The sequence below is a fragment of the Teleopsis dalmanni genome, chromosome 1 (assembly GCF_002237135.1).
Source record: "Teleopsis dalmanni isolate 2A chromosome 1, ASM223713v2, whole genome shotgun sequence".
NCBI lineage: Eukaryota > Metazoa > Arthropoda > Insecta > Diptera > Diopsidae > Teleopsis > Teleopsis dalmanni.
The window spans coordinates 189,643,749-189,669,163 of NC_051846.1; the positions used below are offsets into that span (position 1 = coordinate 189,643,749).

The 25,415-nt window shown below is 27.4% G+C and overlaps 1 long non-coding RNA gene across 1 annotated transcript in view; it reads right to left on the minus strand.

Annotated features, from left to right (window-relative positions):
* The window catches only part of LOC119670864, a 60,723-nt gene extending 41,421 nt beyond the window's left edge, over positions 1–19,302 (minus strand). The window contains exon 1 of the long non-coding RNA XR_005251739.1: positions 19,253–19,302. This is a non-coding gene — a long non-coding RNA (uncharacterized LOC119670864). The remainder of the gene's footprint in view (positions 1–19,252) is intronic.
* Positions 19,303–25,415: the final 6,113 nt, after the last annotated feature.

Here is a 25,415-nt window from a genome sequence, read left to right on the forward strand (position 1 = left end):
TATAGATATATATATGATAGCGGTAGAGTGATATATTTAATATATGACTTAATTGTTTTAAAATATATGAAATAATAGATTTAATTTAGATATTATTAACAAAAATTTTATAGATTGTTTTGTAGAATAAATTATATTATTTATATAATTAAATCATAAGCTTTAATGGTAAAATATTCAATTTGTATCTTTATTTAATTTCATGACAGCAAAAACAATTTAATTAAATAATTATACACACAAAATATATTCCAAAGATTTACATATATCAAATCATTTATGTCAGTTCTCTAATTGAAATATATTGGTACATAAAAAATAGTTATAAAATCATTTACAATAATTAAGATTTAATTAAAATTTTTTCATATAATGAATAAAGACATTTAAACTACTAACGTTTCGTATTCAAGGCAGTAAACGTTGAGTACATGAAGTTGATGGGTTGTGAAATAATACTTTACAATAAAATTTTAATTTTCAGTTTTCATATATGTATAAATGTCTTATTATTTTGCGAATGTTTTTTTTTTGTTAAAGTGTTTTTCATCTATTAGACGTCTTATTAGAAATCATTTACCAGACATCGAACACTTAAGTAAGCTAACCTACTGTTTTTTCGATACAAATGCATTACTAATTCCGGTTTAGTAGCAACAAATATATATAAATAATTGCTTTGCTTATTTTTACCTTTCATTACAAAAATAAAAATAATACAATAAAAAGCAGCTACACTAAAAATGCTATTTCTTATTCCTTTGCGGACGCTGTGCAAGACATGTCCGCAACATTAACGTATTTAGTCTTCATCCAGACACATATGCAAAATTTATTTCGAAACATTTTGCTTATTTTTTTCAAAATTTTCTCTAAAGAGCGTCAGTTCAGTTGGTCTTTATATTATGAAGACATCTTCGATGACAAGTTAATCTACTTGCAACTACAAATCTTTGAGAAAATATGTGTGAATAATCAAGAATAAACGATATTTATATTTCTACTGCTGTAGCTACTTTTAAGTACTTTATTAGAATAACCTTTACAAAATAAAAAATACTCGGATATATATTAGAAAATGTTATGTATACCCAAAAATAGAAACCATACTCATTAGTTCTTCAGTATATCCTAAGTAATTTTGAAACTTTTCTTTTTGGAAGTAATAATCACTGCAAGCAATTTAGCATTCAAATGAACAAAAACTCTATTTATATTTAATTGCGTAGGTTTCTAATCCAAAATGTAAGTAATGAACTCTAAATAAAAAAGGTTTTTCCGTCGTCATTTTCTGATCACAAATCCAAAACAGTAATTTTACTGTTGTTGTTGTTGTTTTACAAATTGCACTAATAGCCCCAAGAGCGAATTTCTATTTAGAAAAATATTGAAGTACTCTATTTGCTATTTGCTATTGCTTCAGATTAACTGAAAATGAACTTCACCCAAGTTGATTAAATGAAAAGAAAGCAGGCAATATTGCAAAAATATAAAAGTTATATTGTAATATATAGGGGGAAAAAAAAGAAAATAGAAAGAAAATATTATCTGAGCCTGAAATCAATTTCATGTTAATCAAAAGCATTAATTTTAAAAAAAGGCAAATTTGCTTTGAAATACGTTCGAAGCTTAAGTAACAAAATTAAGTTCAATTCAAAGCAATTGAAATTCTGAATTCCTTTAAGTCCGTCCGTTTGGTCATAGCACTTGTGCATATTAGTCAATGTATTGGAAGTGGTATATTGGAGGGCACATAATACTACTACTCGTATATTTGTATCTGACCAATTGAGCAGCAATTTTCAAACAACATTTATAGTACTTTCTTTCTTCATTACAATATTAACGATGAACGATGGACTTCACAATAAGCTATTTTGTTGTTGCTATTGTAGTAGGCAAAAATATTTTTCATAATTTTTATTTTCATATTGAAGTACGCGGCGGCATTCTCCTATCGTTCAAGTAGAGTTAATGGAATGGTACGAGTGGAATACTTCATTGGTCGCAACTTTTGTTGTTTGCAATACTTCGTTACGCGCATTAAAATTCAAATTGACGTACTGTAATTACACTCAATTGACCCTTGAAAAATTGTTGCCAACCCTAGTTGACCTTCCATTGTTGCAACTTGTTGTTGGGGTAGTAGTAAGGTTGATTTTACATTTTCAGTACTTTATGATATTGTATTTTCTCGATGTTTTCACAACAATTTTAGCTGTTTTCACCATAAAATGCTCCACTGAATAATGCCATCGATAGAGCAGAAATTTATGCGAAAATACACAATAAGTATAGGAGCTGTAGCACCAGCAGAGAAAAAGGTTCATCCGCTATTGTCACAACTCATTTGACCTTTACACTCCCAAGTTTTTACTTTCGTTTGCGCAACTTGGTCAACATTGTTCCAACCAGCCAGTCCTTCTCTGGTTATACCATCTAACCAATCAATTGCTGTAATATTATTTAAATATTTCTATTTTTTCTGTCATTTGTGCTATTTCGAGCTGAGGTTTTATTTTTCTATGGATTTCTATGGAATTCTTGTTATTGCGCTGCTCAATGAACTTTGAAACACGGTAAAATCAATGACGCGAACGCTTTTCAAGCATTGGTTGACAAAATAATAATATTGTAATACTGCACTGAGAATGAAGAGAACAAACAGCATTCGTTTAATAAAAACAAAAACGAATATTACAATTCAAATGTTAAATGAGGAGAAAACACAATAAATGAACTTATTTATGCTAAAATGTTGTTTACAAATTTGCCATTCAACGCCAACTTTCAACACCGAAGGTTCCGTCGTTCCCTACCGGATAATAATCAAAGGAGTTATGATGTTCAAACACAATACATGTACAAATAATAAATTCTTAAATATATTTTCTGGTGGTTTTATCTGATTCTGTTTCATTGGAAATAAGGCAATACCCACTCTACCCCTAGCATTTTGTTTGCAGTCATTATTTGAAGATTATTAGGAATGATATGTTTGAGTTTACTTTGTTAACGAGCTCGAACCCGTGCTGAACTACTAAGCCCGCAAATACATTTTCCTTTGTTCAACGTTGACAATTGCCACAGTTGAAAGTACTTTTCAAAGTAATACGGAAATGATAACGAAATAAATGTTAAATACATGAACATATAATATACAATCTGAAAGCCTTTGCATTAATACTTTTCATAAATAATGTTTGCTTTTTATGTTAATAATGTTAAACATCAGATAAATGATTAGCTTAACATGATGAAAAATTTAGCATAGCAACTGTTATAGCAACTTCTAAGCCATAAATATCAAAAACGCTTTGACTTTAATATTATTAATACATTAAACTTTATATTTAATAAATTCAATGATTTATGATGTTTTTTTATTTTTCTTGAAAACCCTGACATGAGATTCGGTGTTCCTTTAACATGTTCAAAAAACATTTAGCACGTTTACTATAATAAATGCTATTTAACAAAATAAATGACATTTATTGTAACATGATTTTTGATCAAAGTAATGCAATTTTTATTGTAATAAAATTAAAATACTATATTTGTTACGTAGGGTCTTATTTGAAATCTGAAATATAGTAACGAATTGCTTTAACACGTGCTAATGAATTTATAACAAGTTTATTATAATAAATGCTATTTAACATTATAAATGACATTTATTGTAATATGAATTTTGATAAAAGCAATGCAATTATTATTGCAATAAAATTCAAATATTATATTTGAAATCTGAAATATAATAAAGAGTTGCTGTAACAGGTTCATATAAATATATAATGTGTTTAATGTAATAAATGCTATTTAACATAATAAATAATATTTATAATAATTATAAAATCGACGTTATCATTATTGCAAGGAAATAAAAATAATAGCATGAATTGTTAAATAATAAAAACTATTACATAGGGTCTTATTTGAATAGTGAAGTCAAAGTTTTCGTACGAATGCAGCATTCGCAATGGACGTTTCCGATTTTTTTAAATCGTGTTACGTGAAGTTTGTTTGTATATCGAAGAACCAAAACCAATTATACAATTTCATAATTATAAAAAATTGGTATAGCTGATTATTTAGCTAATATACAAATTATAAGTTATATATAAATAATGTTCTTATACGCTTCTGAGCGTTCTTGTAGACTCAATAAAAGGCTACTGAAATGAAGAGTATCAGAGAAAATGGAAGGATTAAAATTATATATATCAAAAGAGGGACAATGGCTTAATCGTTCTTAAGCCTTTTTGCAAACACACAAAATGACGCTGAAATTAAGATGTTATTATGGTAAAGGAAGTAAAAGAATAATGTAGATTAGTAATGTTATTATGATAATTAAAGTAAAATAAATAATGTAGGTAGATTACAAACTGAATAGTGTTTGCGAACGATAAAGCCAAAATAGGGACAATCAATTTCTTAATCGTTCCTAAGCCCATTTGTAGACTCACCAAAACTCACTGAAGTGAAGATAAATAAAAATATCTAAAAAATAGTTCTCAAGATAAATAAAATATAGTTATTTAAGGTACTTATAGAAAAGGTTTTTTACAATGTTCAACATTTTGTAGTATACTCTAGGGTTTACAAGAAAAAGTAAACCTTATTTCAACTGAAACTTTTTACATGTACTATAAATAGGAAGAGATCGGCAAGATTTCATTTAATATTGTCAATATTCTTCGTTTTTTCGTGTTCAATGTAACATGTTACTTCAATATTTATTACGTGTTAAATACCTTGACTTTATTACCAATCAAGATTTCAAAATCACCAATCATAACACAACGATAACTTCCTTATCGTTTAATTTCTAGTACAAATATATATTTGAATTAAAAACTATTGAAAGCATAAAAATTTCATAAAGAAAATTTTGTAATTATTTGTCTTATCAATTATGAAACTAAATGTTACTGATTACAATATGTATACGAGAGAGTCTGAAATATATTTTATAAGTCAACCATGTGTAATGCCACATATTTCCCAATTAGTAAATGATTGTGACACTAAATAAACTTGAGTACTTGAGTGCCCTCCTTGGAATTTGTTTTTCTTTATTGACAACATAAAAGGGCGTCAAATATGTTTTCACTTAATTATAAACTATAATAAACATACACAGATTTTCTGAAATAACTAAATTAAATTTAATTAAAATACAAAACAAAACTCTTTAACTTTATAATGAACTATAATGAAGCTAAATAAGTAAAGAGCGAGAGTTGAAGTAATGAAACTTTATACGAAGCAACTGCAACTGCAACAATGTTTATGCAACTTAATAATAAAGACTTTCAAATTAAGGTTCTTGAACGGAACTGCTTTGCTCTGCTTTACGTATGAAATAAAGCATGAAAATATATACTGCAAAAAATATAAAAAAAAAAACTTTAACTGATAAATAATAATAATAAAGCACTTTGGCGCAAGCAAGGCTCCAGTATGTCGCACTACAGATAAACAAACGATTAATTGGACAGAAATACAGGCAGACATAAAGACAGATGCAAACTTATATGGCACGGCATATATAGCGCATTCGTTGGCTGCTTTACAAAGCTTACTCCGTCAGATATAAGATACAAGATACCCAGTTACCAGTTTATACTTTTATGTATGTATGTATGTATGTGAATCGTGCACATACATTAAGTTTACGTCTTTGCTGTTGATGTGTGGTGCTCTATTTTTAAAAAAAAATTTTATATTTTTAGGAAATGGGAGTAGACAAGTTTATTAATAAAACTCTGCAAATTAGTTTAAATGTAGATTCATTATAAAATCAGATAAAATCATAAGTAGACAATTCATTAATTTCATACGATTAAAATAAAAAGAGGATATCATGTAAAAGTCAATATAAAAATATGTTATAAAAGATTTTTTTTCGAAAATATTAAAAAATATTTAATCTGCATTTTATGTTTACTTATTTATTTCGTGCTGTAAATCTGTTAAATGACCCAAAAAAAATAAAACAAAAAAAAACAAAAAAAAACAAAAAAAATGTATCTACAGCGTTAAAAACCGAAATATTTTTTTAATTATGTTTGTAGTAAAATGAAAAATTTCATAATTAACTACAATCTTAATTTTACTGTATATTTTCAATAATTTTTATTTGTTTAAAAATTAATGAAACACAATGAAGTCTGTCTTGTCTGCTTCCAACAAATTGTGCGTGAAGTAATTTCACTTTTGGCGTTGCCATTGACAGTGATAAGAGGATTACTGAATTAACTTTTTCTGATATCTCCTCGAATTTTGTATTTTTGTTTCTTCTGCTCAACGTAATTAATGAAGTACTCATAAATTTATATAAACATAAATAAAAACTTTTAATGTTGATAAATGTTATTTATAAATACAAGAATATCTGCATTCTGTTTTTATTTTAATTTTTCACTTCAATAATCTTCTTGTTGTTATTAAGAAGAATTATTATTGAAAAGCCCCCACCACTTCAATGAAAAATTAAATAAATTTGGTATACGTTATTAAATATAAAGTCAACACACACACCAGCAGGAAGAACGTTTTGGATTAATATATTTTTAAGTTCATTTTGGAAAATTTTACGTTCATTAAGAGGGTAGATGGTTAATTAAAAGTGTTTAATTAAAACATTATAAGCCTGTAAGTGATGGTGCTAACACTTATTATACCTTCTGCTCAAAGAGTACTCGGATTTTGTAAATAAAAGACACAAATTTAAATTTTATTTCAAATTTATTTTATCTCCTTCAAAATATGCTCCTTCTGAAGCGATGCACATACGCCAACGCTTAACCCAATCTTCCATACACTTTTCCGAGGCCCATGAAGGTATGGCTTTTAGTTCCTTCAACGAATTCTCTTTTACCGATTCAATCGACTCAAAACGCTTACCCAGAAGGGGCAATTTGAGTTTCGGGAACAAGAAAAAGTCGCACGGATCCAGATCTGGCGAATATGGTGCCTGAGCGATGACAGTGGTCAAAAAATCGCGTACAACAAGAATTTTCCGTAGTAAAAATTGCTAAATGCACTTGAGGTAGTCTCACATTAACACGTGCTGTAAACAAACTAATTGACAGATGGCGCTCAAATTTGTACCATATGACAAGAAAGGGTGTACCAACATAACAAAAAAAATTTTTGAAATAGGTCTATTACTTAAGGAGTAGTTAGCAAACAACAAAATCCGGATACTTTTTAAGCAGAATGTAAGCCTACAACACCCTGAAAATGTAATAAATTAGGACCAAACAGCGTTTTAAAAGCTTATAAAAACATAAAATACAAAAAAAATTTTAATATTTTTTGGTAAAGATAATCAAAATACTTTAAAAATAAATACACGATGAATGAATAAAAATATTTGAAATAGACTATGCATATTCTATTTCGAATGTCTTAAAAACCAAAAGTGCTCTTTATTCATTAACTGGTCTTACACGAGTTCCTACGTGTAAATAACAATTCGATAATTGCAGTTAAAAATGGCTCACGTCAAATTTTTGAGCAAAGAAAGGAATCTTCTCTATGAAAGCTATTCTAAAAGATAAAAAAAAGTGCTTCTCATCTACTTTTTAACTAAATGGATCCATTTAGGCCTACAGACCGATTGTGTTACCGTATACATAAAAACTCAAGAATTAAAACCACTTAGAATTTTTAGCATAGCTTATACTGCTATTCACAGAGAGATTTTGCAGTTCCCCAAGATCCTCAAAAAAGAAAGCCTCTAAAGTGATAAAGGGCGCCGTGCATATGCTGGACATAAGCAAAGTAAATGGGAGGCACTTTTATCGTCTTCTTCACAACTACCACAGGTATGATTAAAAGGTAGATTTAGTCTGACGGGACAATTCAATAAAAGAGTTTGATAACCTTTTATTGCAGCGTGGTCAATTTGCATAGAGATGCCTGCTTAACGTTCAGTCTTGACATATTTTATTGAAAAGTGCGACACAGGAAGAACTCAGTGACAATTTGCATGATATAGTGCAGCTAGAATTTCTGTGAGATACTAGTCAACTGCGGAATCATACTAAGAAGAGCATCTTCATTTTACTTGAAGATTCAAAATACGTGGATCATTAAGTCAAGCGCTGGCATAATTGGATTGCACTTGATTGGTTTATAATGATTTTAACGTCAGTAATGTCAGTAATAGAGAGCTTTTGAACAGTACTAAATTGCAACAAAAAAGTTTTAATTTATTTTTAATGTTTCTATTATAATTTATTTGTATTTTACAACTGTTTCGAGTATTGCCAAATATCCATCATCTATGGTCTTAAAATTATTTCTTATAATTCTAAGATTCTAATAATATTATAATAGATATTAGATTTTAATTCTAATAATTACAATTATTTTTGGACTGCAAGTATCAATGGTTAAATTCGTAGTTGTATTTTCGAATTTGGAAGTTTATTAATTTCCTGTGAAACTTCATTAACAAATTCATTTGCTGTGTTATATTAGCACAAAATTATAAATCAGTTGTAGAATAATTGAATTAATTAATATTAGCTATTTTTGTTTTAAATGTTAAATTTCCATACTAACATACTCTTCTGTTTTATAATTCCGGATACTTTTAACACTAATTGCAGTTTAAAAAAAAGGTATATTTTTGCGTAGGTCACAATTGCTTGTGGTATTCAACGTATGTTAAACGTAAAACAAGTATTATAAGCAGTAATAGTAGCAAGTTATTGAGACTATAAAAAATGCTAGTACAGAGCATAATAAAAACTAAAGACGATATAAAAATTTATGAACAAATGGCAGAAAAGTTTTATTAAATAAAATACAATAGTACATATGTCTGTAATATGTAATAGTTACTATGTTTTCATTGCCAATTCGTGACTTATAATAGCAATTAACTGTCAATTAAATATTTAAGATCAATTAATTTTCCGACTGGTATAAACTCATATAGCCACATAGAGTATTTGACATATTAAATTTAATATCTTCAACTATTGTTGACGAGTCATATTACAAGCTGGGAATGCATTTCATCTATGCAATAAAAATAAATTGGCGTTTCAAGTGTGTAATAATAAACGCAGCTGGGTTCGGTGTTTTCAACTGGCGCAATCATTGATAGAACTGCAAATACGTGAAAAATAATAAAGTCAATTGCATGCAATTGCGTACGTGAAGAAAATTCTAAACATTTTTGCTTTTCAGATAAATACGGGTGCTAAACACGACATATAGTCAAGTCAGAACAATGCAAATTTTACAATGATTGGTGCTGCAAGTAACTTTAAATATTTATGAATATTTTATCTAATTCTTGACACCATCAACCCGTTTTATCGGCCACATGACTAAAGTTTGGCGTGGTACTGCTACTGCTTACATACTATTTACGTACTATTTTAGAGCTGTACACACTTAAATAATATGTGAATGTTGCACGTTATTCCTTGCAGTTTTAATTAAGACTGTGTACTACCCAATATTTTTCAGGACTTGTTATGGTACAAAATATCGCAGGGAATGTAGTCAACTACGTCTTAGAGTAGGATTGTTGGTACTCCTTCTTGAAATAGAACTTTATTTCGACTCATTTGTTTTTGATTTCGTTTTGTTTTTATTGTCGTATAAAATTATTTATTTATAAGAACAGTTTAGGGCAGTTGTTGCGGAAAAATCACAACTCTCACGTTTGCAGCAAATGGTGCATGGCACGCAAAGTTCATTGTAATTATTAAAAATTTATCAAGATATGAACAAATGTAACTTTAGTGCTAATACATATGTACGTAAGAGTCATATCTAATGCATGAAAGTAGGTACTTGTGCAATTGTATGTACGCATATCTTAAACATGAAAATGTCACAGTCACATTAAATTCGTATCAAAATTTTATATTCCATGGTGTTATGTTGCAGACGGGTTTGAAAACGCTTTTATTTCCTTAAATCATTAATTTAGCTTGAGAGTTTAGTCACAATTTATTTAGTTCTTTCTATAAAATATATTATTTTATTAATATGAACTTGTTAGTTATTTGTTTATTAACACTTAGCATGCTTTTTCGGTTATGTATACAGAAGTTATCAAAACAAATTTTTCTTAATTTTTATTTTGTGTTTTTAGTGCAATTGCGTAGCACTTTCTTATTTTTATTTTGCATTAATTTCTTCTTTATATATTATTTATTTTTTTTGTTATTGTTTTGAACTGGGTATTTGACTTTTGTTTATTGAAATTCAGTGTTGCATGCATGCGTGATTAATTAATGGAATTTAAAGCAGTGAACTCTTAAAAATAGACCCTTACATCACCAGTCAAATTAGCACTTATAGCTGTTTAAATTGGAACTAATTTTTATAATTTTGGAAGGATTAATGTTTGCTTTTAGTTTTTATTTTTTAGTTCATCTTTATATTAGTTATAACACTGTATAATTTTGAGACTACAAAGGATTCATAACTTATTGAAATGTTTCCTCACTAAAAACATAACCAATCCTTTGGTCAGACGGAATAGCAATGTTTTTTCAATAATTAATCTCAGATAATCACAGATAAATATAGTCAAGTAAAAATTTACTTGTTTATGTATCAAGAAAATAGCACATTTGGAAATAAAAACTATCTATTAATGGCAGTTTTAATTTGTCTTTGAGCTTGGGTAAGCACTGATGGCATGTATTAGTAGAGTGAAAGGGTTTACTTTACAAACTTTAAAACTTAATTTTAAAGCAATGTGTTCCTTTACAATGTGGCACTTTCAGTATTTGTTATAACCAAATTAGTTTAATAAGAGATGTGAAGGACTTTTAGGTTTTATTATTTTATTTATTTGTTCTTTATATTAAACAGTATCAGAAATCGAATTATGGTTTACTGTAATTTATTATTTTAACTTTAAAGCTATAAGCTCTAATCAAAACAATAATAATGCTGTGTATTAAACAATAAAAAAATACTTATCTTTCAGAATATTCTAACTGATCTAAGAAAAAATGTAACTAATACAGATGATAGGGGTATCTAACTTTACTAAAACCTGTCTGATACCTACTGCCAGACAGGTTTTGAAAATAATGTATCCTTGCTCTTTGACATGTGATCATGAACCAAGTTTTTAGAGTTTTTGAAAGTTCTTGTCCCCTTTTGTAGATCTCCGAGGATACTTTCATTCACAGTATTGTTGACTGAGCTCTTAGAATAGTTTTAATATTTGAAGCACTAGTATTACCAAGTAGTTGCATGCTATGAGTCCATATTGGTTTTATGATGCTGTTATATAAGAGTACTTTGTACTCCAAGCACAGGGAGGATCTGTGAGCCTGTAAGTGAGTATTCATAAGTAATTGCTTATATATATGAGACGATTAGTGGACAACACTTATATGTAGTTGTGATATATGTATTCTTGTTTTAAAAATCATTAAAATAACTATACTTAAACAACGAATAAAATGTTCTCATACAAAATTTTGTAAAGGTTGCAAAATACTCCTAATTTTAATACATATTAATTTAAAAAAATACTGTAACTTACATACAATACTACAATACCTTTATGTAAGCTACCTGCGTATAATTTAAATGCATACTTCCACAAATATATCATATTACCACACTTTTAATATAATATAATTGTTGATATTTACAGATATCATTACAATCACATAATCGCTTTACTAACTGCTAATTCTTGCAGTTTTAGCAAAACTAATTATAATAGCAGATTCGTACGTGTTTTTTCAAGTGTCACGCCAATTTGAATTATGCTCTTTTCTATAGTCAATATTTAATAGATAGAAGAGGTGCACGTGTATGCATTTCCAATTATGTATGCAAAAAGGTGTGTCACACGTTTTTATTATTACTGTATCGATAATTGCACGGAAAGTATACACTATACCTACAGTGTATTTTTAAACAGACCACAGTGAACGAAATACTATTAGTACTCTGTTCGTGCAGAAGGGAAAAAGAAGCTCGAAGCGTACAGAGTACCATACGGCTATGGTCTGTAGAGTTGCAAGTGTCAGAAATTGTACGTTTCGTATGCAGTACCCAAACACACCTACTAACTAACCATGGCGTGGTAATTTATGCTAGAATGGTCATTGCTACTTTGACATATTTGTGCAGTCATACTGTTTTGCTTTCGCTTTGATATGATATGTGCAGGATACAAGCACTCATGATGTCCTTTTGAAACTAAAATCGTTAGAATTTGTATGCAAGCCACTACTGGTGTGGTGTTGTTGCAATGGCAATTACTATCACAAATGAATTTTTCACATTTAAAGAATTTTAGTTTCCTTCGCTCGTGCGGAAATATAAAGGATTTAATTGAAATTTGTGTACATAAAGTATTTTCAAAAAAAAAAAATAAATAAATTTTTGTAGTATGAATATTTTTTGTTTTATAAAGTAACAAGATTTGAAGTATGTTTAAAAAAATTAAAAAAAATATTTTCAAAAAAGTAATAATAAAAAAATAAATAATAAAAAAATATAGGAAACACAAAAATTAAAAAAAATATATATACAAAAATTATAAAAATAAATATACAAAAATTATACAAAAATAAATATACAAAAATTATAAAAATATTAAAAGAAAAATAAATTTAAATATCAGAAATCATATTAAGTGTATCGTACTGGTTGGGCGGCTGTACACAACCGATATAAGCAAGTAGAATATCATATTTTCATTATGCATTTTGCACAATCTGCGTGCTTAAGTTGTGATTTTGAGAATATTATTTTTCTTTCCATTTCATTTAAGTTTTCTTCTGGCCCACAATCGAGTTGGTCGGTCACGTACATAAATATCTGAGTTTCAAACCGAGAAGTACATACGCCGCATTCAAGTGTATCGTTTGCTTGCTTTATGGCTGGAAATATTGCTCCTATAAAAGATGATTTATTATTTCTGATACGAGCGAGTATTGCGTCGCTTAATGGAATATGTTTCATTCATGAAAGAAGGTACGCATATTAAATGCATTTATTGTTTTCAACATTTCTGTAAATATCTTGAAAAATGAAATTAGCAAGCTGTAAACATGATTTCAGGATATGGCATAAATTTCTTGATTGAGAAAAAAGTTTCTTGGTTTCTTTTTCTTTTTCTGTTATTTAAAGTTTATTTGCTTTAATATTGAAATTCATGGAAAATGAATATTTTACATATTATATGAATAAAGAATTTAACAGCTTCCACAACTGCATAAAAATTCTTTAATTAAACCAATTAAAATATTTTAAATTGTATTTAAAGTGTTTAATGAATATAACAATTCTCGAAAATTTTAATATTTAAACCTAATTAAAATTAAAAATTTATTATATGACATATTTATTCAGGTACATTTTCACTTTAAATAATTTTGAATATAATTTTCAATTAACAAATTATTACTTGAATTAAAATATTTGTGTGATTTAATTAACTTTTAATATTGAATTATCTGCATATTAGATATGTATGTAACATACACACACATCAATTTGATATTTAGTTAATTTGCTAATTGAGGTACTCAAATATATTTACAAATGTGTTGAAGTATAGCTTTATTCAAGTATTATTTAATTTTATAAATTAAATAAATAATTTTCACATAAGATTCATTAATTTCAATACACATAGATATGTATATAGAAATATTTTCAATTTTGCTTGCAGATAGATATATTATATTACGCAGTGTAGATATAAAATATAATAAATGAATTTTCATTATAAAATACTATACATCAACATAAAACAAAATAATTAAGTTTTAATAAATTTTTTTTAAATGAAGTTCTTTATTTTAATAAAAATTGAGCAATATTTACGTACCTTATGGCATGCAAATAAAATGCAGCTGTCATTAAAATAAATGTGAACACGGAATATTAACAACAAAATATTTTATATAGAAAAAAAAGGAATAAACTGACTAAAAAAACAACAAAATATTTGCTTATAAATAATATCAAATTTCTGCACGATTCCAAATTCCTTGGCATGCCTATGTGGAAATGGATTTTAGTGAAGACAGCAATTATGAATAGCATTTTATAGAAGGTTTAATATCAAAATGGTTTAGTTTTTTAGATATTATAACTAAAAGTTGAAAATTTCTATATGAAAATCACTAACAAGTAAAAGCGCCATCTAGTTTTGTAGACACATTTCACAGTGTGTCTACAGTTATGTTTGCTTAAATCCATTTCCCAATCGGCTTGCATAAGAAATCGAAAATTTCTAACAAGTTTCCAGTAAATGTTTAAAAACCCTAAACTACAATATTAAAAGTTGAATTTGATACGCACAATATAATGAAAAGCATCAATACACAAGTAAATATTATGTAAAGAACTAAAACAACAAATTTGCAATAAAAACGATGTTGACACATGCATTATAGGAGTTGGTTTGTATATAAAGAATTCATTTAAGTCAATAGTAAACTATTCATACCATAAAAATTTTTATAAAATTTTTTTAAAGCTAATTATTAATAGCCAACATAACTATTTAATTGAATATAATATCAAAAAGATAGTAATGGTGACTTTAATGTGAATCTTGAATAGTTGTGAGTTCACTTTTTAAAATGTTTTTGTTTTTTAAAACGGCATATGAGAATAATAGAAAAGCTTATTAATCAGTTTCTACATTTTTATTTAGTTCTCTACAAAAATATAGCCAACGTTTTGAAGTTTCTTCCTTAGGATGGATTATTATTACAACTGTTCTTGAAAACATATAAGGCGGATATTTATACTGGAATCTGTTAACAAAAATTCAGTTTTAAATAGTAAACAACAAATTAAATACTATAAAATATATAAACAATATATAATAAAAAAATATATAGTTAAAGTTGAAGTAGTGGCAGGTAGCTGTTGTTACTGATCTTGAACCTATCATCTTTCTTATTCATGGTTCTGTCGATGTTTTTAATATATGGAGACTCTCTTATCTCTCATGAGAATCCTTTCTGGTTTAGTTTCTTTTATAAATTATGTTAAGGACTTTTTATTAAGGGGTGAGGGGCTTAGACTGATTAATAAAATGTGAGTTCTTAATGTACAAAGCGGATAACTTGAATAATAATAGTATAATAATATTTATTGCATTCAAATATTAACTTCAAAAGAGTAAATATATATTGCAAATATTATATTTACACACACATAATTTGGATATAAACTCCTTTTATTTTAAATTAAATTTAAGTCTACATTCAAATATACTATATATACAATCACTGCTTTAGAAAGCATGAAGTTTTCGTCTTTCCTTCATTCTATTATTAATTTCCCTTCACTTAATGGATATGTAATTTATGTGGACAGTAGGCGTTACTGTTGTAAAATTATAGAGTCTCACATTTCAGAACATGATTCGATTTTTTTAAGTTCTTTTTTTTAATATTGGCAAACACTGAAGTAGTAGTGAAGTGAACTTCAACAATCCAGGAAATGATTTAAATCTATAAAACATTTACACTGCCATACCAACACGCCTACTTTCAAAAGTTTGAATACATTGAGCAGGAAACTAAACTGGATGGATAAAAGCATTTTTCTGAATTTTCTTTATTTTTATTAAACTTTAAAAATTTCAAATACTTATTTTTTTTTTTTGGAAGATTTAATAATAGAAAAAAAAAGGAAAGTTCTGGAGGAGAGCCGCGGATGAATGAACAAATTTTTATTTATTTCAGCATTTCTCCTTTTACCAGGGGCAGTCACGAGCTCACAGTTTGTGTTATTTTTTCTACGCACGACTTCCAACTTCAGTCCGGAACAAATACGTGGTAAATCTTAAGTTCAAAAGTATGAGGGGCCTAGAGCAAATTTTTTAGAACATGAACAAGTGGCCAAAATAAATGAAGTAGTACTTGAAGTGCGCCAGACAAAGGCATTGGTAAAGAATTGATTGTATAAATCACCTAATAGTTTGTGTGGTTGTAAAGAACTCTAAAGTAATTTTATGGCGCTTTTTGGGTATATATGAAATAATGTTGCAAAAGAAAAAAATTGACTGCACAGCACATACAACACACACGTATCCATCCAAAAATGCTCTTGCACTAAGACAAAAAGATACTTTGTGGTATGAAGATTGTTGAGAATCTTTCGCATGCATTTTTTTTCCTGAGAGCAATTTACTTTCAGTTGAACTTTGATTTGTTGCTTGGAGCAACTCCAAGAGCAACATTGTAGAGCAAAAAATGAAAAACATAAGTTCACCAAGTGAGTTTTTCCTAAAACTTTTAAAAAAATTATTTCTCAGTTTTTAATTTAAATTTATGAAGAAAGGAAGCCATATAAATTTGTCATCTTAAAGTCTGGCTTCTTTTTATTCCTTTGAGTTCAGTTCAGTTTCAGTATAGTTGATTTTTTGTCATGAATTTCAAATGACTACAGCAAAACAATCTCATACTCGTAATCAAACTCTACTCTAGCAAAAAGAATTGTATCTGACTGTGCGCGCTATTAAAAAATTGTGAAGCATTATAATTTATAAATTGTGAATAATTTTCTGTTTGACAGCAAATAATTTTTAAATTACAGTTTTAAATTTATACATGTAATAGATTATAGGGAGGCATTTTTCTAATGGAAATAACATGGTATTGTTCAGATACTTAATGGTAACTTAAATACTACAAAACGAAAAAAAAAACTGATTTTGACTAAATTGTATGTTAGTGAACGTGGGAAATTGTAAAATAATTCTGGGTGTTTTTATTGATTAACTTGACCTTTTTAAAAATGTATGTTAAGATTTACATTTCAACAGAATTATTAATGTGAAAGCACTATTTCGCGGCTAAATATAATGATAAAGCAGACAGAAAATAATTATTATGAATGTATAGTTTATATTTTTGATAGTAGGTATACGACAGCCTTCGGGCTCAACGCATTTAAAATATAGTATACGATGATTTTTGTGTCTACAAGTATTTCGGAATGTAGTCAATCATGTTAAATGATGCCATTCTCCAGCTCACAATTATTCTGAATAACATGCAAGTACGTGCGTCCATATATTAAATTCCCAAGTTTAATAAAAACAAACTAAAATTATTTTCAAAAATTCCAAAAGTGCTATAATACTACAGCTATGTGCGATTACACAGCACTTTGAAACTCGTAGATCATCAAATACTTCGGGGTCGTCACAATTATAAATAGCTTGATTATGATAAAGGAAGCTATATAATATTTCTTCTTATATCAGTTAATATCGTATATGTTCTATTGCGTTACTTCGATGTCTAGAATTAAGGCGTCAAAATGCTCAATTGTCACCACAAGATGACAAGATTGTTTCTTAGACAACATATATACTTCTTATTTGTTATATGTTTATTATGGCTATATATTATATAACCGATATTGTTGTTCTAACAAAGAAAAAAAAACTACAGAAGACGCAATGAATAAGTGCCAATCATCATTACTTGATTTGATTTATAATTCTATAATTCAGTTCAAATGAATTTTGCTCTATAAAAATAAAGACCATTAATATTAATAAAACAAGAATTCCTTATCCATATAAAGCTTAATATTTTGAATTAACGTTCAAAGTGAAGTTAAAAGATGATATGAGAAGAACTCAAGGTAAACAAAATGTATTATTTTTTTTAGCAGGCACTATTTCTAGACATATAGCACATAACTTTAAATGACTGTTGTTGGCTTCTGGAGCATAACCATAATTCAGTATTTGCAAAACAATATCCTATGATATATAGTCAATGCTCTATGAATTTCAATGGATGATAACACAGCGGCCTTGACTTAAATAAAGTACTATGTTAACACATTGTTAGTATTGTCTTTTATGTTATATTATGCTAGTTATAGTTATATAAAGTAACTGATTAACAAAAGAAACTTTAATTTAAAAAAAATTAGATGTAGAATTTATGCAATAAATATTTATTAAGCAAAATTTTCTTTAATTAATTAAGTAAATCAAAATTGAATGGAGGGAACATATAAGATAAAGTGGTCTCGAATCGTTTAACTAGAAAAATTTAACACAGTTATTAAAAGTTATCAATGCTGTGGAGTTGGGGTAGGCGGTTATTCTGCTGAGCTGAGCATAAAAAGGTCATAAAAACTATCTAAATCTGAATATTTTTTTAAGGTAGAAGTATTTGCTGTTAGAAAAGTAATAGAACTTGTTTAATTGGAAGCAACAACTGACTGCTCATTTAATTCTTTGCAGACAACCAAACAGCTTTTAAGCCGTTTCTTTCTAGTTAGCATTTTTAAGAAATCGTAAGCAGTATAAAAAATTAATACACATATTGGCTTAACCGTTAAGCTGTGTACGCATTAAGTTACTAGCCATAAAAGTAGAGAGAGAAATTAATAATGGCATTGTTAAAATTAGCGTTCGCTTTTGGAAGGATCCAATAAGAGAGATATTTGTACCATCTATACAGACACCTATTTAAACACATATTGAAAGAAAGAGAAATGCAGGTGGCAATGATCCTTGGTATATGTGCAATGGCTAGTGCACTTAAGCACGTATACTCTTTTTTAACTCGAGGTTTCTTCAAAAACCGTATCTACACCTTGACTAAATTATTGTTAATCACTTCATCAGACTAAGTAATAATTGACCTCAGAGGAGAATGCATACCTCCCCGAGGAGCCTGTAACCATTTTGAGATTTGATAAAAATATAAATATATCAAATTTGTGTCTTAATTCAGCACTTTACTGGGCACTGTTTTTTTGCAACACTTGCACAAAAGCTGAATATTACCAGCAGCTACGAAAGCAAAAGGTAGTACAAGGAAACGGATGTTAAAGAACTTCTGAAACATTTACTCTCGTTCTATGTAGCGCTTTTATTAACTCAACTAAAATTTTTTTAAGCTCTCTTTCAATTTTAAAAATTTGGTTTCTATACCTGATATGGAATTATATTATCTGAAATATTATTATCTGATGCTCTCATTCAATTTTAAAAATTTGATTTCTATACCTGATATTGAATTATACTATTTTTTAAAGTTCATTTGTGACCCAGACGTCTTAAGTAATGTGTGCTGTCATTAGCTACTTTGAAGGAATCTAATCTGGTATCGATATTTTGGTATCTGGACACGAAATAAATATTATAATTATATATTTTTTTATTGGCGTCTATACAATTTGCGTTTTCCTAATTACATTTTGTTTTGTTTTTTAAGTGATCATTTAGTAAACTTACCAGCATCCAAAAATCCGTTTGCCTTTGTAGTTTAACCGCTGTTTGATTCTGAAAATATAAAAATCATATAATTTATTTTAATGAGATTCAATATTTCACCAATTGTATTTTAATTAATTTTCTTTCTTTTAAAACCATTACAACGCCATCACACATGCTGAAGTGAAATGGTTTGAAATTAAAATGAAATTAATTTCAATCAATGAGCTTCCAATGTACATAGGAAGTAAACACTGATATATAATAAAAGTTGCATTAAAAATAAATTTAAAACAATAATTACAGCGATTTTGTATACAATACAGAAATTGTAAAGAAATCTCACAACATAAATTATAAGGAAAAACTGCAAAGTTTCAGCAGAAATAACAGAGAAGCAACCAAAATAGAAAAAAATAAATAAATAAAAAAGCTAAAGCTATAAAAATAGTTTGAATTTAAAGATAAAATGTAAGTACACAAAAAAAAATAAAAAACAATAAAAAAAATATAAAATTACAAATGAAGTACTCCTTTTGTTTTTCAATCTTCTTAATGAAAAACAGAATTTCTCAATAAAATATCTAACACACATACAATAGCGCGTAACCACAGTTGGCAATTACACAACCATATCTGCAAGAAATTTATCTACGTATCTATTTATCTGTTATTTTCATAACAACAAAAACAACCAAAACAAATATACGTCTTCGTATGTGTAAAGTAAAACGTTTTTGTTTACAAACAAGTTTTTATAAAAATAAACTTCAAACACTGTAAAGATACACTTTGTTCTATCGCTTGAATTTATATCTATCTACTCCCCAATGAAGTGAACTTCATTAGCTAAGAAACACATTAAGTATATATTTTTGTAGTGTTTTTTTATTATTATTTTATTTTTATAATTAGACTGGCATAATAATTATGCTCTGCTTACATCATCAGTGCAATTTACTTTTATTTTCTAAGCACAAATTTAAATTTATTATTCTGTTTAGGTTTTCAATTTTAATATCAGTACTGCAATTAACAATGTCGAGTACTCTACTTTGCGAAGTATCTGTTAGCTGTATTTGTATCTGCTTCTTTTAAGTTTCAAGTACATCGGCAGAGAGAAAAAACTCATCCACTTAAAGTTACATTTTATTATGTTAAAAGGAATGACAGTATTTATGTTGAAGCCATAAGTTTGTGTGTAGGTATGTTTAGTTGTGCAAAGTAATTAGCAAATTGTTATGAATTTTATGGTAATTAATTATGAAAATTTTTTTGTTAAAGTAAATATTATTAAAAATTGTTTCTCATTACTATAGTATCTTATTGCATAAGAGAACTAAATTATTAAACTGCAAAATTAATTTTAGAAATTATTGTGTAATTGTGAGAGATGAGAAATAAAAGAAGTAGAAAGTATCGGTTAAGTAATGTGTTAATTATAGGATTATATATAATTATCAAGTTATATATAAATATATATAGTATACTGCCACTTTCTTAAATTAGAAATTCTTTAATGGTAGATATACGATACTTATTGCAATGTGAAATTAGTTAGAAATTAGACTTTGATCTAGTCTAGGGAGTGGGATGCTAAAATTCGAAACTCTTCGAATAGAGACATTATTATATTTATTTATTACACTACAAAGGGGGTTTTGCAGTCTGCGAGCTACTATATTCCAACGTACTTTTAAATCAAATTTTGTTATCAAATCTAGTAATAGTTGGAAGTTTTTAAAAATAATTTGATATCGTTTCTAGTACAATACAGACGATAGTATAAAAAGAATCACGTATCGTAATCCTGATAATGACTCTCAAGGAGAATCGAAATATAAAGTATAATAAAAATATTAAACGTTTAATTATTTAACAAGAAGTGACCTACAGCCAGATTAAAAATAAATAAGAAACCATTTTTCTAGAGATTGCTAAAAGCACATACATATTGTTTAATATGAAAGAGTAAGTATGAACATAGCATTTGTCCTTCTTCCAACATTCTACATTGGCGGTAATTTGAATTTTTAATTGTATTTATAAATAAGCTATATTGAAATCAAATTATTACATTACAAATAAAAAAACCGCAGTCTGGATTGTAGGTTATTAGAATATATGAGTATAATTGTTTATAAGTCTAGACATTTATTATAAATATATCTAGATATAAGTCAAGATACTGATATATATATATATATATATTTATATATATATTTATATATATATTTATATATATATATTTATATACCATATATATATTTCTAGAATTCTATCTACATATATTTATAATATAAGTCTAGACTTAGAAACAATTATACTCATATATTCTGAAAACCTACCTATTCTGAAAACCATTCTATATAAATAAAATATAATTTTAAATAAAATTAAATTAATATATAATATAATAAAATATGATATATCTATCTAAATAGACACATTATCTACTAAAACTAAGAGCGTACAATTAAATGGATAGAGTATTAAAATATAGGTTCTATAGATAATTCTATACCTTTTTCAAATTTCAAACTCTACTTTTACTATTTTACTATTTGATGATAGCGCAAAAGTGGCTAATTAAAAGTAATTAATCCATATTTAATTAGATGGCATCAAAATAACATTTTTATAATTAGTTAAATTGTTATTAATTTAAATTAGGTTTACTTATTCATTGAAAACAGTGATGTCAACAAGTTTTTTATTTAATTTTTAAATGAGATATTACACATTTTTCAAATATAATGGTATATAATATGTATGACATTCATTTTAATAAAAATACAAATTATAGCTAATTTAGAAGTAACAAACAAGTCTTTAGGATATAAAATGTGTTTATAAACTGTATTATTTATAAATTATAAATAAAAACCTTATTACTCACTTAAGAATAACAATTAGTACTATAACAAATATATTTATAAATATACAGGGGTCCCTGGTCTCTTGTTAAATGCGGTTAGTTGAACACCTCCATAATTAGCTCTCAAGAATTTTGTACTGAAATTAGTTAGAAAAATGTAATCATTTCTAAAATTAAAGCAAATACCTCATTTCGCAGTAATTTTCAGCTTATCAACAGGCAAAATCTTTTATTTTGCGTGAAATTAGGTTTTTTCCTCTTTCAATTTTTTATAAGCATAATTATTGTAATTTTCCTCATTATTACAAAATTATATAATCACATTTTGTTTCATTTTTGTATTTTGTATTTTTTATTTTTTTTTTTTAATGTATAACAAATTTTTTTACATAATTATGCAATGTTATGAATACTCGTACATTTCGTTGTGTTTGTGAATAATGAAATGCGTTCCATATTATGCATAAATATATATGAAAAATGTCATAGCACATGATGAGAAGAGCTAGTAATTTACCATGCAAGTGAAACGCCAAGCAAAAATTTCAGGGATTATCATTTTTTTAATATTTATGTCAACAATTTTAATAATATAATTCCTATATTATTTTTCAACTCATGCAATGTAACTACTACTTGGACAGTTCCATATCATTTTGGTATCCATTTCAACAATTTTTGTGTTTGTACTTTTGCGAGGGCAACATTCCTTATAACAAAACCCTAGTGGAGGAAAAAGGATTTCCAGGAAACCTACAGTGAACTATTTAATAAAGTTAATATGCGAACTATAGCATATGGTAATGCACTTTTTCGTTGAATGTCTAGTAAAACTTGTATTATTTTAATTAATAAACGCTTTTCAAAGTGTCAAAACTAGGTTATAAGATATAGAATATATACAAAGGACAATAAGGGATATTAAGACAGGAATTAAAGTTGAAAAATTGATTTATTTTGAAAAGTATTTCAGTTAGTAAATTAAAGTAGTAATATTAATTATATATAGTAAATATCAAAAAAATTTTACTGACTGAAGCATATCTTAAGATAATAGATGTTAGTACACTTATGTATCCCTCCTAATCAGACAATTTTATTAACTGAACCACTTCTTAAGAAATATTAGTATCCACATATGTATATGTATCAAACGGTAAACCAAACATTTTTATTCAGTTTCGGTAATTACTTTTCCATTTGGATCAAAGCTCTTCCCTTGGTAGAATTTATCCGGCCCGTAGTAGCTGGGAATCAGTTTTGGAGTATACGACAGATGAAAGAACAATTTAAACTGCAATTTTATAATTATTGTTAAGAAGTTTTTTGTGGTTTTACTGCAATACTTTTATTGGTTAATAATTATATGAGCATTTTTGGCACCTGTTCAACGGAGCTAATAGATAACCTCGAAACATCAATTATATCAGATGTGGGAGTTCTAATTTCAATTTAACTATGTACACTATAGAATATTTAAAAATAGCAAACTAAAAGTAATGCAAAGGGTACACTTGAGAAACTATGATAAAATGACACAGTAACCATAATAATTTACTAACTGAATTGCATTACTTGTGAATGTCTAACATTATCACTGTACAATCAAATTATTGTTTTAAAGCTCCTATTGTAGTTATGGTTCAGAAAAAGAAAAGGAAAGTGTTACTTGTCTGTCGAGTTTCATTGATATCATTTGTTTATTAATATTGGACAAGCTTCAAATACCTGTCTAATGGTTTCATTTTGTTCCTTTGATAACACACAATTTGCAATTAAATGCACTGCCAATTTTTTTATGAGACAATTCAATATGCAATGCTCTGTCCTGCCAATATTATTAAGTAGTTTTTATTCAGTTACATTCAACTCGACTTCTTTTTCCTTTCTCTACAAACTGGTTCTTTTCCCTACAAAACCTGTAAGTTCCATTAGAGTGAATATCTAGTTCTATAAGGTAATAGTTCAATTTGCAATGCTTTGTTAGGTATTATGCAATAATTTTTAAGTTATTTTCCTTTAGTTACATAGAATCCTTTTAAATCTATTTAGATTATCTTCATTACATAACAAGTTCCAATAGAGTAAATTTCTCATTTTTTCAGGTAATTAATAAAATCTGCATAGCCCTGTTAAATTTCCTGTAATAATTCTTCAATTGTTTTTATTTACTTACAGACAATTCTTGAATAGATTTATTTTTTGTACAAAACCCATAAGTAATAATTCTGCAGTTGTTTTTATTTACTTACAGACAATTCTTGAATAGATTTATCTTTTGTACAAAACCCATAAGTCCCACTACAGTAAATATTTAGTTCTGTAAGGTAATAGTTTAATCAGCAATGCTCTGTTAGAGTTCCTGCAATAGGAGTCAAGTTGTTTGTATTTAATTCTATACAATCGATAAATGGGTTTAGGTTCTCTTCGCTATAAAAACTATAAATTCCATTAAACTGAATGGACCCAGTTTTATAAGTAATAATTCAACCCACAGATCCATATCAAAAAAAATACTCTTAATTTGTTTTTATTTACTTTCATACAACCCTTAAATCATTTTAAGTTGAAAGTTCCTACACGGGATTCCCATTGCAATAGCTCTATATAGCCTTTTTTTCTTAAGTGAGTGAGTATTTCTTTCACTTGCACCTTTGTCGTATGCTAGATGATAACTTCTTAAACCCTTCATTCAAAGCGTTTTGAAACGCAGCCACTTGTATCTTATGTATTTTTTTATGTTTTTCTGTAATTTATGATGCGCATATGTCAGTTTAATGAAATGTCATATGACCCAAACAGTCTGTTGCGCTGTGTGTTGATGTTTTATTACAGCAAACACAACAGTTTTAATTATGAATGATGCAAGTGTGTTGAATGTTGAATGTTGAATGTTGACTGCTGAATGACGAATGATGTATGAATATGAATTTAATATCGCTATTATTGTTGCTGAGGATGTTCGTGTCGTTGTTGTTGTTGTTGATGTTGCTTGCCTAGTAATTGTACTCGCAGCAACAACAAATGATATGTAAGTAATCTCAGCATATTTAAAAAATGATGAATTTTAATTAATTTAAATTTATTTTTACAATGTCACTAAAATTATCGTATAAATGCAATCTATTTTAATGATTAAACAAATTGAAGTTGTCATTTAGTACGCGGTTTGCTCGGCCTGCCGTAGATCGAACATGTCAAAGATTTTCGATTGTCGCTGTCATGCTCAATCACTTGTCGGTATCGTATCCAGTGACGTGCTTTTATGGTTGGTTTTTTTGACTATTTTGAAGTATTTTTTTATAG